This window comes from Malurus melanocephalus, unplaced genomic scaffold, assembly GCF_030028575.1.
Source record: "Malurus melanocephalus ecotype Western Australia unplaced genomic scaffold, MMel_1.1 scaffold_58, whole genome shotgun sequence".
NCBI classification, from domain to species: domain Eukaryota; kingdom Metazoa; phylum Chordata; class Aves; order Passeriformes; family Maluridae; genus Malurus; species Malurus melanocephalus.
The window spans coordinates 736,186-753,043 of NW_026623290.1; positions in this window are offsets into that span (position 1 = coordinate 736,186).

Sequence of the window (16,858 nt, forward strand, 5' to 3'; positions counted from 1 at the left end):
AACAGYCAGCGAGCCCTACCCCCGCTGCCTTTTCCGGCCTTCAGAGTTTTTTTTGTGGAGCAGAGCAGCCGGTGGTGTTTCCYAGGGCGTTCAAGCAGAACTGGAACTGGGCTGATGGGTTTTCCTGGCTCCTGTTGGTTGGGAAGCGACAGCGGCGTTCCTCGTGGATGAGTGGTGATGGGGGAGAGCGCTGGGACTTGGGGGACAGCAAAGAAACCTCGGGTCCGTGCAACAGGAGTAAATAAAAAACATCACCAGGTAACTCCAGAAAGGGGGATAAAGGGGTGCATTGAAGGAAAAAGAAATGGGTTTGTTGTTCCAGCCTGGAATGTGATGGTAGGTGAATCTGCTGCTGGAGCATGGAGCTGATCTGGTCTGTGTGTCCCACCTGTTCAGGCAGCTGTTTCATGGAAGCAGCTGAACTTTTTCAGTTGCCATTTTTTCTTGGCTATGAGAAAGTGATACAAAGCCTCTTGCTTTCCCAGCACTGAGCAAACAAATAAACAAACAAAGGATTTAAATGATTAGAAGAAAGTGCCATGATCTAAATCATGCGGTTGTGAAGATATAAATTTGTTTCCCTGCTTTAGCTGTTTCTTCAGTCAGTGAGCGTGGGGTGATGGCAGAGGGTTTGTTCTGATACGTGACAGCAGAATAACTGAGAGCAGAGAAAGGCTCAGAGGGGAGGGGGTGTCAGTAGTGGGTMCAACAAATCCCTTTTTCGTTGAGTTCACGATTTTTAGGATGTTTATGTGTCAAGAGATAACCGGTAAACATGAGTCAGGAGATCATTAGTAAATAAGTAGAGAGATTTAAAGGCGGATTAGAAAGCTGTTTTCAGAGGAAACCTGTTTTAGTGCTGCCTTGGTTTGACGGTTCAATAGATGGGAGGGGCTGTAAGACAATACTTGGCAGGGCTCCTTTTCCTGGGAGCCTCCGGCTCTGTCTGTTACAACCCAGGTCTTTATCTCTGGCTGGATTCTTGGAGGCATGACGTTTTCTAGATGAGGTTTTAAAAGGAAAAGGGACCAGACAGTCCAATAAGACAGTAGTTAAAGTAGGAAAGTAATGTTAAGTCATCATTCTGTATTAGGGTATTAATGTATSCTGTTACTGATTTAAAATACTGATTTAGTAGTAGAAGGTCTTGGAATACAATGGTCTGACCTGTCCTTAAACAGAAATTATTTATTTGCAATGAGATGCTCACAAAACAAAACTCAATTGTAGTATTTTCTCTTGAAATACTCTAGGATTGTTTTGAATMAAAATATTGGGAAAGCCCAAATTAAATACTAGCTTAAAGCAGAGACAAAGGAACTGCTATGAATCCAAGCTCATTATCTGGAATAGTTTTGAAAATTCCCTCCTGTAAACCAGCATCTAGAACTCTGATATGGCAGTAATTCAACAGAACTGACTTGTTTATAATTATTGCTGTGTACATTTCTCATGTTGGTGTCTAGCCTTGGGTGGCACATTTTTTTTTTTTCACAAGTTCAGTGGCAGCCTTCCATTTTTCTTTGCTGTGCCAGTGCTGGGGAGTTTTCCCTGCAGTCTGGGTTTGTACAGAGGATTTTGTATCCGTRCTGGACTCGTCAGTTCTCAGAATGAATCACATCTTTTTTCGGTGCAATACAATAAAGCCTTCCCAAAGGAAGTGTAGGTCATGAGGCATTTCTCAGAAACACATGTGGTCAGAGGGGTTTATTGTCATGATAATTTATCAGAGATGTAATCAGCTGATAATTGCTGTTGCCATTACTCCAGATCATTGAGCTCTTTAATTTTTTTATTTATATTGTGAAGCTGCTCCCAAACACACACCTGTTTATCTCATTGCCTCTGCTTAGTTTCCACCTTCCCCCAAAACAAAGACTTCAAAAGGCTGATTTCCTTATCCAGACAGGTATCTGGTGACTGGTCACAGCCCTGAAGGAAGGTGCTGAAGGTAGATCCTGCTTTCCTGAGGCATCTCCTCCTGCTGTCAGCTTTAGCCTCAGAACTGCATTAGAGCTGAGTAATRGGTTCTGCAAGCACATTATCTGCAAGTCAGCCAGGAGAGGCTGCTCATTAAAAAAGAAAGGAGTTAGGTTATGAAATCATASCACAGTGGCCAGGCTGGGTGAGACGAGAAGTGCCATGGGTTTGTGCTGACAAAACACTTCRGAGTAGTTACAGTTCCTTGGAAGAAACCAAACCCAGCAAGGTTAGATGGTTGGGGCTGCCATCTTAACAAAAATTGTAATTACTGTTTCCTGGCTCTTCTCCTGGGTGAAATATCTCCTGCAGATCTCAGCATTTCCAGAAAACATTCATTGACAGAAGAATATCACCGTATGAGTCTCCACATTGTTCTTTTCAGTGGCATTTTCCCTRTGGGAACGATGAGTGGGTAACAAATGTCACTAACAGTGCCACATGAGCAGTAAGGTCCTTTATGCCCAGAGACCCCTGTGACAGCTTTAGAGTGCTTTTCCTTTGGGATATGTTTCTTAATAGAAATTTAGAAAGAAGTGACAGAGTAAAAAAATKGTCTTGAATTTGATCCTGAGGGCAAAATGTCTTCATCCTCCATTTCTTACCCRGCAGGATAATCCCGCTTCTCCCATCCTCAGTGCACCAAATGTTTCTTCTTTGAGTGTTCTGTCTTTGGATCAAGATCTGAGCCATCACGGCATTGCCATGACCTTCAGCAGATCTCCCAACAAATGGAACTCACAGAAATTTGTAGCATTGCCTCAGATTTTTCAGTCGGCCCACAAATTCATGTAATCAAGATTAAATCATTGCAAAACCAGATAGTCCCAAAAAACAAGGATAGACAGTGGAAAACCATYAGTGACAATTGTTAYGACGATTTCCCCATGAAGRTGGGAGGCTCCTCTTGCTAAATCCSTGCACGGGTAAACTCAGTKCAGRCGTAGGTCRCCCTTAAGAAGGTGTTGTCATCCATCCAGTGTTTGTTTTTTGTAAAATGAGAGARGGAGTGGGGTTAGAGGGGGGTTTAGCCCTGACATAGCCACTCTCCTCCATCTGGGTGGCTTTGTTCAAATCACTTCACTCCCCTAAAAGCGTCCTCTGTGTGTGTCATGACAGTCGTTAGCTTAGGGTTGGAAGAGAATTACGATGTTGACTTGATGCCAGAAAAAGGTAAGCAGGGGGAATCCCTGGGGAGTGGTGACTAATGAAAACTTGGCTGGGCAGAGAAAGCAGCTGGGACGTGAAATTTGTATGACTSTGCTGGTGACACCATCACAGGAGCATGGAGAAGGGGGAGATCAGCTGGGGCTTTGTAAACTCCAGCAGGAAAAGTTTTGCTTTCCTAGTCCAGGGAGGTAATTCTCTCATCTGTAGCACAGTGCAGGTGGGTTGAATTTTTGCAGCTTGTGATTCTTTTTTTCTTTTCAGTGCTTAAAATACCAATTGAGGGCAGACAAGGCTTGTTTCTTGTGTTATCTTTGGGTTATGGTAAGGAGAAAAGCAGCAAAAATTTGGATTCTTTATCTAGATAAATGGGCGACAAGAAAATATGTGGACAAATACCTGCAGATGTGCTTGGCCTCCTCTACAGGCTCTCAAGAGTTTTACCCTATGCTTGCTGCTGTTTCATAGTTTCCTTCAGTCCCAAAAATGATAGTTGAATGGAAGCAGCAAAGTCAGCAGTGAAACCAGAATATGGAAATCAGATGGACTTGTTGAAGGGGTTTAAATGAACTTCTTGAAGGGGCTTGGAGGTTGGCTTTTCTTTTCTTTCTTTTCTTTCTTTCATTTCTTTTTATTGGTTTGTTTGTTTTTTGTTTATGTTTTGTTGGGGGGAGACTGGTTTGAGTAAACAAAAAACATTAGTAGCACTRAAAGAAGCTGCTTTTTAAATTACCTTTGTGGACCTTCTGTTTGCACAGGGACGCTGGAAATGAAAACTGAGGATGAGGTGGATTTTCTGAAGAACGGCGCTGAGGAAGCGGTGAGTGGGTGTGTTGTCACCTTGTCCCTTGCTGTGCTTTCTAAAGAAAAGCCACTGCTGCTGTGACCKGCTGATTTCTTTTCTGTAGCCTCTGCAAAGTTGAATGATGTCCAGTAACGTTGTTTTAGCCTTTTAAAAATAGCCTGGGCRTTTTTAGCTGTTGCATTTTCAATTTTTTTGCTGGATCGAGGCACATTTATGTTTTCTCAGCCGCAGACAGAGATTGAGCCAGGAGGTTCCTCATGGGACAAGGCTGTACCAAGGCTGCTGTGTGATTTGATCTAAGCCATGCCCTGGAATGCCCTTGGGGTTGGTGATGCTCTGTGGGACCAGCAGCACCTTCAGGGTGTCTGGGGTGGGGTGGTCTTGCAGAGTCTCTCCAGGATCCCTCCTCGTGCTTTGTGTTTCCAGGGAGTTTTTGGCAGAAGGGGCTGTGGCTCAGGTTGATGTTGGTGTGTTCACAGAGGGCTGAAGGAATCATGGGCTAGGAGTGTTTGTGCCTTCGCTGGAAGGAAAATGAATAATGGGAGGACATGGAGGGATCAAATGTGGGGGAAAGTCCATGTTTCTCATGTCGGTGAAACAATCCTAAAGGTCACGCCATGAATCAGGAATCCACTGGTATTGGATTCTGTTACTTGTCCTTTGCCTACATCACTGTCTGTGATTAAAAAAAAAAAAAAAAAGTGGATATTTAGCTTTACGTGAACGTAATTCTGGTTTAAAGCGCTGCTAATACAAAGTCTGCTTTGTCAATAGCTGTGCTTTTTTGTTCTTACCTTTCCTAGCTGACTTTGCGTTTGCTCCTGTATTTTATGTGTGGTTTCTTGTCCCTGAAAAAGTGTTTTGTAAATGGTGAATTGATGGCAGCCTATGTTGGAGCACGTTGCCTTTGAGCAGCTGTGTTTGTGTCTTCCCCTACCATTATGAAGCTGTTAAAAGAGAAAATACTGCGGGGATGAGTTCACATTGCAGGGTGGAGCTCCTAAAATCTTTGCTCATCATGCAGTAAAGCTCTTTGAGCAGCAGAATGGTCTTGCCAAAGCTTGTAATAAAATCAGGTTTATTATGTTTTCAACGAGTTAAGGCTTAATTTCTGTAGCTGTTTGCTTGGTGGGTTAGCCAGGGACTAGAGAAAATAACTTTCCAAGCTGAAGTTTGTGCTGTCTGATACGGAAGTCTTTCATTACTGGAATGTGTGAGTGTAAAAATGCTACTGAACTATTTTTTTACTGACCCTTGATTAATAATAATTTTCCTGTCCAATACTTACTTCTCTTAGTGAAGTAAGAAGTCTTTAGAAAATGCAAATTCGRACACTGCATTTTCCTTTCAAACAGGGATAAAAGGGAAAAAAAAAACCTACTGAATTTGGCATCCATTTTGCATGTTTTATGGGCATTTTGGTTTCTGTGTGTGTTCTTTCTTCTCTTCTTCCTCTGCCTCCCTCGCTGTCAAACACCTCTTTAGAAATCTGGCTTTTCCGAGGCAGGAATGGRAGTGCCAGGGGAATGGAAAGTTTGCTTCAGGACTGACAAGGTTTCCTGTTGCTACGTTCAACAGAAACAAAATAACAACTGTACTATATTAAGGTCATTTAAAAAAAAAAGTCCCAACCAGAAAAAGAGTGGACACTTATAAATAGAGCTTAATTCACACGTGTAGGCCGCTGAAAACCATCGCTCATTGTGCACCTCCTGCCACATCCCGACTGCTTTATTTAGTGCTGCCTCTTTTTGTAGCCACAAGTCTTTCAGGTGCTCATTGGCTTCTCATTACAGAGCCATTTTGTGGTTTGTAAAGGTGGTTTTCTTCTCTTGTTGCAAACAGAAGCGTTGTTGCCTGTCCCTGGTCAGGAGCTGCAGGTTTTTTTGCAGCCTCACCTCTGCTGTCAGCRGTTTTGGATCTTAGGGATTGTTGTTAACTTTTGTTTTATTGGTGAGAAAATTGCACAATGTGAAAAGCTTTTCACACGCACAAGTTACTTAAAAAAAATGCCTTGGAGTCTAAAAAGTGTGATTTCTTGTATAGTTCAGTCAGGCTGAAGGACAGTAGCTTGAGTATTCTGTAGAGAGAAGGGGGAAAACTTTCTTCTAAGCTGGGTTCTGGAGAATGAAAAATTGTGAAGAATTTTTAGGATTAGCTGGAGCTGTGATGCCAGTGTTCATGTGTGAGCTGTCACACTTTGCCCTGTAGTTGTTTCAGAAGATTCTTGTGCATGTCATGGAAAAATGTTTAGGAAAATAATGGTCTGTAGGGTTATAAGCACTGAAGTGAAACTAATGGCAAAATATTTTCTCYAGTTAAAATGAGTTTTAAAATTATTTGTTTCTGAAATTTCCAGAATATTTTCTCCGAGTTTGTGTCTGTTCAGCTATAAAACTCAGTACCTAGAACTTCCCAGGCTCCTTTCATGGTGGGCAGTGGGTGCTCATCCTGACAGAGACTCTCCTGGTCCTTATCTTCCTGCTTAGTTTGGGAATCTTGYGTAGAGTGGGACAAACACTTGATGTGATCTATTAAAATGAGACTTCAACGTTTTTAAAATTGAATAATTCTTAACTCTGGTGAGAAATTTGGTTTGGCTTCTGCATGCTGCGCTATTAAAATTGTTTAAAATGGAGCCTGGTGACTCCAGCATYATAAAAATAAAGCAACAGTTTGAAATGATCTGTACCCTGACGTGCTTCTCTTGTGCTGATCCCAGAATCTGGTTGTGATTCATCATTTGCTGAATCTTTGTGCTCACGTGGCAGGATGGATAAGGTTGCTCTGCGGGGTTCATCCAACGGCTTTGGTCGTCTGAGCCTGTGACTGAGAAATTGTAGCTGGCTGACCTGAGGAGCAGAGTTCACTGGGAAATAGCCTTCCCATCACATTTATTAATTGTATTAGTTAGTTCCTATTGAATTGAATGCATCCTACCTTTACCAGAGGAAKTAGTTTTTAATTAAGGTCTGTGTTTTCAGCAGCTGCAGAGAATGAAGCTTGGAAAAGTCTCGGACTTTCATCATTCCACTGATCCAAGTGGTGCAGTGACATGTGATAAATCAGCAAGGTCACTTTCTGGGGGGAAACTTGCAATATTTTGAGWCATGGTTTGGAAGATGGAGGTGTGTTTGTAACACTCAGATGACATCAGGTTGGGAGGGATTGCAGGAGCTTGGAAGAGCAGGGTCAGGGTTCAGAGTGACCTTAAGAAATTGGAGAGCACATCCAGATAAGAGATAAAAGCAGAGAGAGAGTTCTGCATTTGCAAAGAAGGCARAATGCACATTTACCAGGTCAGGTTTAAGCTGGAGAGAGGATAGCTAAAATAAAACTGAGGATTTTCGTGGATTACAAACGAATCAACACCAAGTGCTCTTGCAAAAGAGACAAATGTTGTTTTGAGTTATATCTGAAGGAGTGTCCTCTGGAGGTGGCTTACTCATGTGTGGCACTGTGGAGCCATCATCAGTGCCATCAAATCCTGTTTGGGGTGCCCTGCTCAGAGGAGGACACGGGCAGATTGGAAACTGTCCAGAAGGAAACAATGAGAAGAGATTAAGAAACGTGAGAAGGGATTGAAAGAACTAAATTTATTCAGTGTAACAAAAAGAAAACCATTGTGCAATCCAGCAGTCTGCCAACATGTAATAGTGGTTATTAAAGTCCCAGATTTCCATGGCAGTTTAATTTACTGATTTGCTAATTTGCCAGGATGATTTAGGCTGGATGTTGTGAAAACATCCTGTTAACCRTCATAAAACTGTTGCAAGACCACCTAGGGAGGCTAGGAAACCYCCTTCCCTGGGAGCTGTTAGAGATAAGGAAAGTGATGCTGTTGGGACAGAGCCTCAGCTYTGTTGTTACCCATTGGTTTTGGTTTGTAGACCCCCAGATTTGTGCTTTTTTGAACAGGGAGAGGAGCCAGGAGCTGCTTGGCCAGAGTCTGGCAGGGTGAGCAAAAGAAGGGGACTGGGCAGGACCGCAGGAGATGAAGGAGGATGGACTGAATGGGGTGGAAAAAGCTTATAGGACAGAGTAGAGACCCACATGGCMCTGAGATGAGTGTTGGGATGGACTGTAGGTGTGAAGAATGCAGAGATTTTTCCTTCCCCCACAGCTGCAGTCTCTCGTGTTTCTCCTCGGAGCCAGCAGATAAATGGAGAAAATCCTGGCCAAGGTGTGCAGGGTTCCCCACCTCAAATGGAGAAAATCCTGGCCAAAGTGTGCAGGGTCCCCCACCTCCTGTGGGTGCTGAGGAGGAGAGCCTGGTGCTGGTGCCAGTTGTTGGTCAGGTGATGCTTCATGGCCCAAAACCACTGAACCTCGTTCATGGCCCAAGACAAGGGGTTGTTACAGCTCTCCAGGCTCCAATTTATTGTCTTTGGAATTAACTATTTTAACAAACTGCCCACCCTGAGGGCCTGACAAAATTCAGGTTGTCTGTGTGCACTGAAGTTCATTTTGTCCATCTGCATGTGTGTACATATGCACATACTACAGGATGGCAGTTGCAAATCCCTTTTTTTCCAAACAGCAGAATATCATGGGAATCTCCTCTACAGCATGGGCAATTTCAGGGAAAGAGTCTGAAGTGTTGGAAACAAATCTGTTGGGTCTGGCAGTGGAAAGCACAGCCTTAACAATAGGCTGTGTTCTCACCCTGCCTCTTCAGAATCACTTGTGTAACTCTCCCTTGGTAAATGTTGTCCTGTAACTACAGTAAACATGGAAAAACTGAGCCAAAAGAGAGCCTGCCCTAAGCCTGGCATTAATGCTGAAGGGTGACACACACTTACCCATGGGGTCAGGGCTTTGGGCTAGCTAATCATCCCTTTCTCACACCCACCAGCATCCTGTGTCTGCCCTGGATGCTCAGAGCAGAGCTTTGAGCTGGGTGAGGAAATTGTGTCAGATGGGCAGCCCTGAGTGAACTCATCGCTGTGCAGGACACATCGCCCCGGGTTCCGCTCAGGCACCGCTGGGGGAAGGAAAAGAATAAGAAACTCCAAGCAGGCTGGGGTTCTTGTTTGGCCTTTAGCATTACTCATGCCTTGTAGGCATTTACACAGCTATTGTGGTGGAGTTTTTTGTCCTGCGCTGAATTTCTCCGGGTGCCGCAGTTCCGATGCCTTTTTGTCCCGAATGCTGATAATCCTCAGCTCGAGACAGGAGTTTCCAAGCTCAGCCACAGGATTCACGGATGTTAGGGAGGGAGGCAGGGATGTGGACACGGTGCCAAATCCCCGGCTCAGCGCAGGGATGCTGCTCCCAGGTCTGGCTCGGGRCAGATGGAGGTGCCCACGCCGCCCCCATGGTGGCCACAGGCGTGTGTGGGTGGCCACAGGGCTTGTGCCAGCCCCACCAATCGCTGGAGATGGTGAGTTAATTCTCCTCCCCTGCGCCTTCCCCTTCAGCCACTGTTCTTCAGAGGCAAAGATTGCTGTGTGATGCGCTGGTTTTTCATAATTTCCTCATTTTCTCTTACAAAACATCTGGCTCTGCCATYCTCCCAGTAGCAGCTGCAAAGGAGGTTTATCCCTCTGGTTTTTCACACTCATTGCAAAAAGCATCAAGATCTACCTGCAGTTTTATTTATTCATCTGCAGACACTGTTGCCTCGAAGGCAGAGTTGTGTGTGTATTCTTGCTGTAGTTTTGAGATGGTTTAGATTAAAGACAATCRTTTAATAACTACAGTTCTTCTGCAATGCTCACTTATGGCTTGCTTTAGGCAAAGGGGTTCGTCATAAATTACATCAGTATATGAAAGCAGCTTTCAGAGGCCCTTTTTAGGATCAGGACTTTATTATTTTACACATTTGTAAAATACRGATCTAACAAATTGCAAATATAGAAAATAGGGTTTGGAGTTCTCTTCCAGTGGTTTGATACATTCATTTTCTATGCAGTCATGGTAGTATGGATCCATACTTTCCATAAAATAATGGTTGTATAAGACTGTTGCTGTAGCAAAGGAGTGCTGGCATTGAATATTGTACCTTAAAAAGGAAAATACTGGGATGTTTTTGAATGGTCCAGTCTCCTTTATCCTATGGGTTCTTTTATTTGTGTTTGAAATACCTTAAAAGTTTTGTGGTGTAATTGTTGTACAGTAGACATGGTTACTGCACACTGAATTCCTGGTCTAAATATAGAGRAAACTAAGATGATAACATGGGAGACCAAATGTGGACTTTTGATGGAGGCTGCATTATTATGACAAATGGGTATTTTGGTGTATCAGATTGCTGGGTTTTTTTTCCTGAAGGAACTTATCTAGCTCCATTCTGATATTTTGGAAGTCAGAGCTGCCCCCTTACAGTGCAGACAGACCACCATTTATGCTTTTCTGTAGACTTACATGGTTTGAAGTTAATTGGAAGTTACACCACCTTAGAGGAAAACCTGATAAATACAAGGCATAGATTTTAAGTTATATTCCCATACATTTGTTTTGGGGTTTTGTGAGTAGTTGTGGGACAGATAGGAACAGCTGCCTGAGAGATGAGCAGGAACTCATGGCCACTGATGAAGCAGGTTCTAGCAATACCCAGGTGTGGCATTTCTGACTTAACCTTCTAGCAAAGGATGAAAAGAATGATGGGAGTAAGAAGATAAGAAATACTGTTAAGTGTTTTCCATGGAAGCATGGAATCAAAATGCAAGTAGCCTCATGGTCCTTTCACAGATTTCCCTTTTTGTTATTTTTCTCAGTCTTTCCCCACCTGTTTTGGTTGTCTGCCTTCCCTTATTATATTATTTTCATCCAAAAGTGTTTTTTTTCCCCTCTGTCATCTCCGTTATTTCTGCGTGCTGTCTGTTTCTGCCGGGTGTTACGTACACATCSTGCTGTGGCCCAGGGTGACTCAGCTGTGTTGCAGGATGTTTCTGTGCTCAGACTGCTGTTAAAACATCAGATGAGATAAAAACCTGGGTGATAACGAAATGTTTGCCTTTTCATGCAGCATCCTTGCCCTGAGCAGAGTGGTGGCTCTGGCTTGGCAGGGACATCTTTGCAGTAGTACAGGGCAGACTGGTGGTGGTGGTGAACTCTTCAAACTTGGCACTGTGAAGCAAGAATAGATGGTTAATGTTATASTGGATGATTAAAATATCTTAGTCTTCCCAGAAGGACTGCGTGATTTGGTATCCAAGCATGTGRAATCTAAAATAAAAGTGGGTTTGGCTGAGCCAAGGCAGCTGCAAATCAGAATTCAAACCCCCAGGGACAGAGCAATGCCTTGGTGTTGTGTTTGGCTGTGGGCAGCCATTGCTGTCTTTGCTGTCATGGCATCAAATTCATTGAAACTTTCAGTCTCAATTTTGGTGGAAGACTTTGGTGATAAATCATGCCAAAGAAGAGGTGATGTCTCCACATGACAGGTGTAAAGAATGAYTTTTTTTATTGGGACCCAGAGCAGCCAGACACAAAGGATAAGAGTTTCTTCTTAGTGCTGCTTTACCTCCTTTCCATTGTCACTTTGGTTTTTTACTGCTGTGGTCTGTGTTTTGGACTTCTGCTTCGGAATAACCCCAGCATGGAGGCTCTAGCACTGTAAAAACAGTTTTGCAATGGTTTCATAAAATGCACTTGATCAGCTGCATAGGAATTAGCAGATAGGAGCAAATTGTAAACCAGGCTTTCTCTTGCAGCTAATAAAGTTCCTTTCCTTCCACTTCTCTTTCTGCTTCACTTATGCATTAAATTTATGCCTAAATAAACTGTACTTGATGTAGCAAACTTTCTGAATTTTCTCTTGAGCAGCAGTGAACTTAAGTGGTCCCTCCCTTCTTGCTTACTSTGTTTATCTTCTTAGTGCCAGTGATGTACAGGAAAACGAAGGCRGTAGCTGTGCCCAAGAGACTAATCCCAAAACCAGCAAATATTTCTGGATTACTTTGTTTGCTTTCTCTTCTGTTTGTGTAATTTGAAACAGAGGAATTGTTGCTATTCTGTGTTTAACCTGAGTTATGCTGTTCTCCTTTCAGATCTGCASAAGGTCTGATGGTTGGCTTATGGTTTCCTCAGCATGGTTCGATATTATTTCTCCCTAAAGACTTTACCCTGATATCATTACAGCCACTTAATAGTGGTTTCTCCTCATTTTTGCATTTACYATGCTCTTCAATTTGAGGGAATATTCTTACCTCCATTTTTATCYAATACCACGTTCCTCCCTCCCCTGGGGCACTTCCATCATCCGTGCTGGAACACCAACCGTGTGTTTGCAGGTTCTGTGGGGCTGGGACTGGCTCTGGCCATGCTCTCCCCCTCCTGTGGTGTCCTTCCAGCTGCTGAGATAAGAGGCAGGATCGTGAAGCCTCACCCTCCTTCSCTCATTAGTCTGAGCCCTGGTACTGAGTCTGTTTAGCATCAAGTGACTTGTTTTTCTTCTGTCTGAGACTGTGCTTACCTCCATAAATCACAAAAAGATCCCAWTCCTGACTTACTCGACACTGAACTTTTGCTTGGTTTCCTAGTACAGCTGGACATGTTAAATGCCTCGGGAGGAATATTTCCAAAATACACATTTTCAAAGGCTGGAGGTGCAGTTGCTGAAACGTTCGTTTCAATCTGAGATCCTGTGTTTAGGAGTAGAAATCTTTTCTGCTCCTCCTKTACTGCAGATCATACTGGTCCTTACTAAAAGCATGGAGAGAAAGGGGCTGTTAAAATCTGCTGAGATTGAAGAAGGGTTTCTTGGAGTTTTGTTCTTGGTATTTTTAATTTTAATTCACTGACTGTARCAAGATGAGGAAACGCTCACTGACCTGCTTGACCAGGAGGAGGCAGATAAGTTTTGGCTTTAAATGTCTGTACACCACGGGTAAAACAAAGTGGTAATGAACCTTTTTGAGCCTTTTAAAAGAGAAGGAAGGTTGCTTACATCATATCCAGCTATTCCAACCTGCAGATGACCGAAGAGAGGCGTGACCAAAAAGTTTGGGGTCCCATGGTCTTACAAAAGGAAGGGGTGCAAGGAAGTCCTTTCCTCCCTGCAGCAGGGGCTGAAACAGGTATTAGGGCATTTTGCAGATTCTGGGGTTTAATGTGTTTTGAGGAGATGTTGAGAGGCATCTGAAAAGGCTTTTTTGTTCATRTATTTGGGAGACAGTCCTTGGTTTTTCTTGTCAGGGCTTGTTTATTTCTTGTTTTCTGTCTTTGAGGAAGCTGAGGTTTACTTCATGTGYTATAAACGATGCAAAAAGCACCCAGAAGACTTCAGATGGATCTTCTGCCTCTATTATAAATCTGTGTATATAGACTAAATAAATAGCTTCTTTCTGGGCTTAAAATCCTTACAGTGCACCAGACAACAAAAATTTGCGTCTTGGAGTAGCTCCGAGAATTCTTTAATGCTGAAATGTCTCCTCTGYTAGTGAACCTGGGGCTCTCCCTCCTCTAGATAAGCAGTTTCTGTTTGAACTGGGGTTTTTTTATGGCTGTCCTTTTTGGCAAGCATTGGCACAATCAACAGAGACTCTCGGAGTGCGTGGCAAGGAAATAAGAAGTTTGGAGGTAAGTTTAAAACAAGTCCTCACTGTTAAAAAGAGCAAGGGGATGAAAAAAAAAATCTGTGTGTGGGGTATTGGCTTTCTCTGGCTTCTGACAGTTTGAATGTACACTGAAAAAGATTGGAGCTCTTTAAAAGCWTTATAAGTTGTTTTCTTCTCTTTCGAGAAAACAGAATTCAGATAGAAACATATTGTTCCAACTAGCAGCTGAATTAAATGTTGAAAATAGGATATTTTGGTTGAATTTGTTGAGGTTTTTTTTGTTAGATTCACAAGAAAAGTACATTCTGTTTTTATGCAAGCCTTACCGTGAGCAGTGCATGTYCTCTGTCTGGGAAGTAGCGCTGTCTGAAGCACCAAATACCTTTTGGCAGGTTGGCTCTTAAAATATATCGTGTGTTTTATCTTTTACTGGATGCTGGCAGATGTCTGGGTGCTGGCAGTGAAATAACCAGAGGGGGAAGCGAGACAGACCTGGGGTTTATCATGGATTGCTGTTGGAAAGGGAAATGGGAGCCGGGGAGAGGGACAGCAGGGTGTGTTTTAGTCCCTTGTATGGGGCAGAAAGCAGCAGCAGCTTTCTGTRTATTAAATATTGTATTTTGAGCCAGTATTTAGGTGAGATAACACAGGTGCCCTTTTGGGAGATGCATTTCCTTTATTTCTTATCTGAAGCTGTGAGCAAGACCAGACTGGGGGGACACGGAGCCTTTTCCCCCAAACTCCCAGTCCAGGGAGGGAACGAGGTGCAGACTGCAGCCACAAAGAGAGACCAAAGTCAGGGAAGGAGCCCAACTTTCATTTTTTTCCAGTTTTACCAACTGGCCTAGCCAAAAAAGGGCATAAAATAACAACAGCTTTTGAAAAATTCTAAATTGTATGCCTGTATCAACAGATGTTTCCATAAGCCATTGATTTTTAGGTGGGCCCAGCTTAAGTATAGAACAAGGGTGCAAAGAGTCGAAAAGGTAAAATTTATCTAGGAGATGTTTCTCTGCCTTGGAGAACTTTATAAGCTGTCAGAGAAGCCATAAACAAAGTTGCACCAAAATATATAGTGGCTTTTAGTTTAAATTGTGAAAATATTTTGCTTTCAATAGCTTTCAGATCTTCTGCTGGGTATTTTTTCTTATGCGTCTGCATTAAATAAGCCCATTTAACAAAACCTGATCCTCTTATAAACATGGAATAATGACAGTATCCCACATATGGATTTCATTAATTTTTGCATGTTTTGAAGTTGCCTTTTCTTTTCTCCAAAAGGCAAACTTCAGAAACAGAAGAGACWAGTGCTACGTAATAGCCAAAAAATACTAGCTGAGGAACTAATAACTAGGAATAGTTAAATTATTTAACTGTTGCATAACAGAAAGGATTTTTTTCTGTAGAGGAGGATGCTGCATCATCTGCATTCCTCCCAGTTGCTGTTACTGGTTTCCTTTGATTGAACTGGCATCAGTTCTGCATGTTATCTGCAAGCTTTAGTGCTCCTGAGACTTGTAAATGTTTTGGATTTTAGCCTGAAGAAAAAGCTTCAGAACATTTTCCCCTTTCTTCCCAAGAAAACAAAACCAACCCTTTCCTTGTAGTCACTGGCACGAAATCTCAGATGCTCCATTTTCCTCATCTGCAGAGCAGCAATTTGCAGCTCTTGGAACAGTCCAAATCGGAGGAATAACTCAGGGAAATTGAAAAACATAGTAAATACTGCTTTTTGACATTCCTGACCCCATTTATCATCATCCACTGGCTTAAATGTATTTATCTGTTGAATAAAGCTGTTAAATAAATAGAAATGAAGGAGCAGTGGCAGGTGGGGAATGAGAGAGGGGAGCACAAAAAAAAAACCAGCAACTGAAGCTTTCCTAAAACATCTGTATTGGCCTGGCATTCCCAGAGACATTTCCTACCTTTAACTGAGTGGAGAGGCATAGGAGCAGGGCTTGGGGTCCATTATTCCAGTCAGAAATTACCCTTCCAACAGCAAATGTTCCTGTAGAGGGATCTTTGAGAAGCTGGTGGAGATGTAGGATATGTTAGTTTATAACTTAGTGTAAATATTTTATTATTTTTCTGGAGTGGCATCAACTGTTGGGAAAATTCCTCACTAATGGTGATGCTYCCACATATCTGACTGTTAATTATACATCTTTTATGCTCTGAAATTCCTTTAAAAAGACTTTCTAAAATTAGGCTATAGGGGAGACCATGCTTGGCATGGATTCATGTAGCAGTCCTTAATGGTGGCTTTGTGGACCCAATGAATCCTTACYCTTGTGTATACATCTTTAGTCCAGAGGGATGAAAGTGGGGTAAAAATGGATAAAACCAGGTTTTTTTTTCCACAAGGTCAACATTCTCTCCTGGGCTCTTGAGCTGTAAAGATGTGTTTGTTTAATATTCTTACAGAGGACTACCAGGGAAACAGATAAAGCAGTGAGCAAAGGAATACTCCTGTGGTCCTAAAGCAGACCTCCCAGGCTGGAGCTGGGTTCCAAATGCCTCCTCTCAAAGTTTGCRTTGGATTTTATTTCAGCTTTCCAAACGTGTGGAGAGAGGGCACAAAAACCTCAGTTGGATGGAGGGGTGAGCTGGAGAGTCTGGGATTGCTGGGAGAGGGGCTTGGCTGTGCCCAGAGCTGCTCAGTTACCCATCAGCACTGAGATCCTCCTTCCCACAAAGCAAACAGAGAAATTGGGAGGGCAAAACAATTGGCACAGTGTCTTCAACCCCCTGCCTTCAGCAGCAGCTGAGAAAAAAGCTGACCTGGGAATATGATGGGTGKCTCTCTTTCCCACTGCTTCCCCTCCCAGATTTTCAGTTATAAGATGAAAGAAATGATAACTTTTTCCCTTTTGACAGAGTGCCTGGCCAGGACAATACACTGGGTCGTGTGGGCTTCCTAAGGGCTGTGTCCTAAAGACTTCAGTTAAAATGGGAAAGAAAAAAGAAAAAAAAAAAGAAGGGAAGCTGAATCATTTTCTGGCATGATTTATTCATTTGAATGACCCRTCTCTGTTTTTCAGTTAGATTACAGTGCCTTACACTGTAGGCATGAAAGAATGGTAAAAGTTGAATAATTTCCTCAGTTCAAGATGTGTCATTTTTATATTGTCCATTAATTTCACTCACTCATGCCAGACGTCATTTTTGCTGGGCTTTATCCACCAATTCATCTACATAATCTGCTCCCCTGTCCCTGTTTCCAGCTGAAGACATAATTCTTCAGATAAAACCATCCAGCAGACATCTCGTGGCACTGATCTCATGTTATTCTGAGGCATCCTGGAGTGTCTGCTTGTTCCTGTGCCCTGCCCACAGCCAGGGGGGTCATTTCAGAGTACAGGGATGTTTCCTGCACTCTGGAAATGGCAGGTGCTTTTTC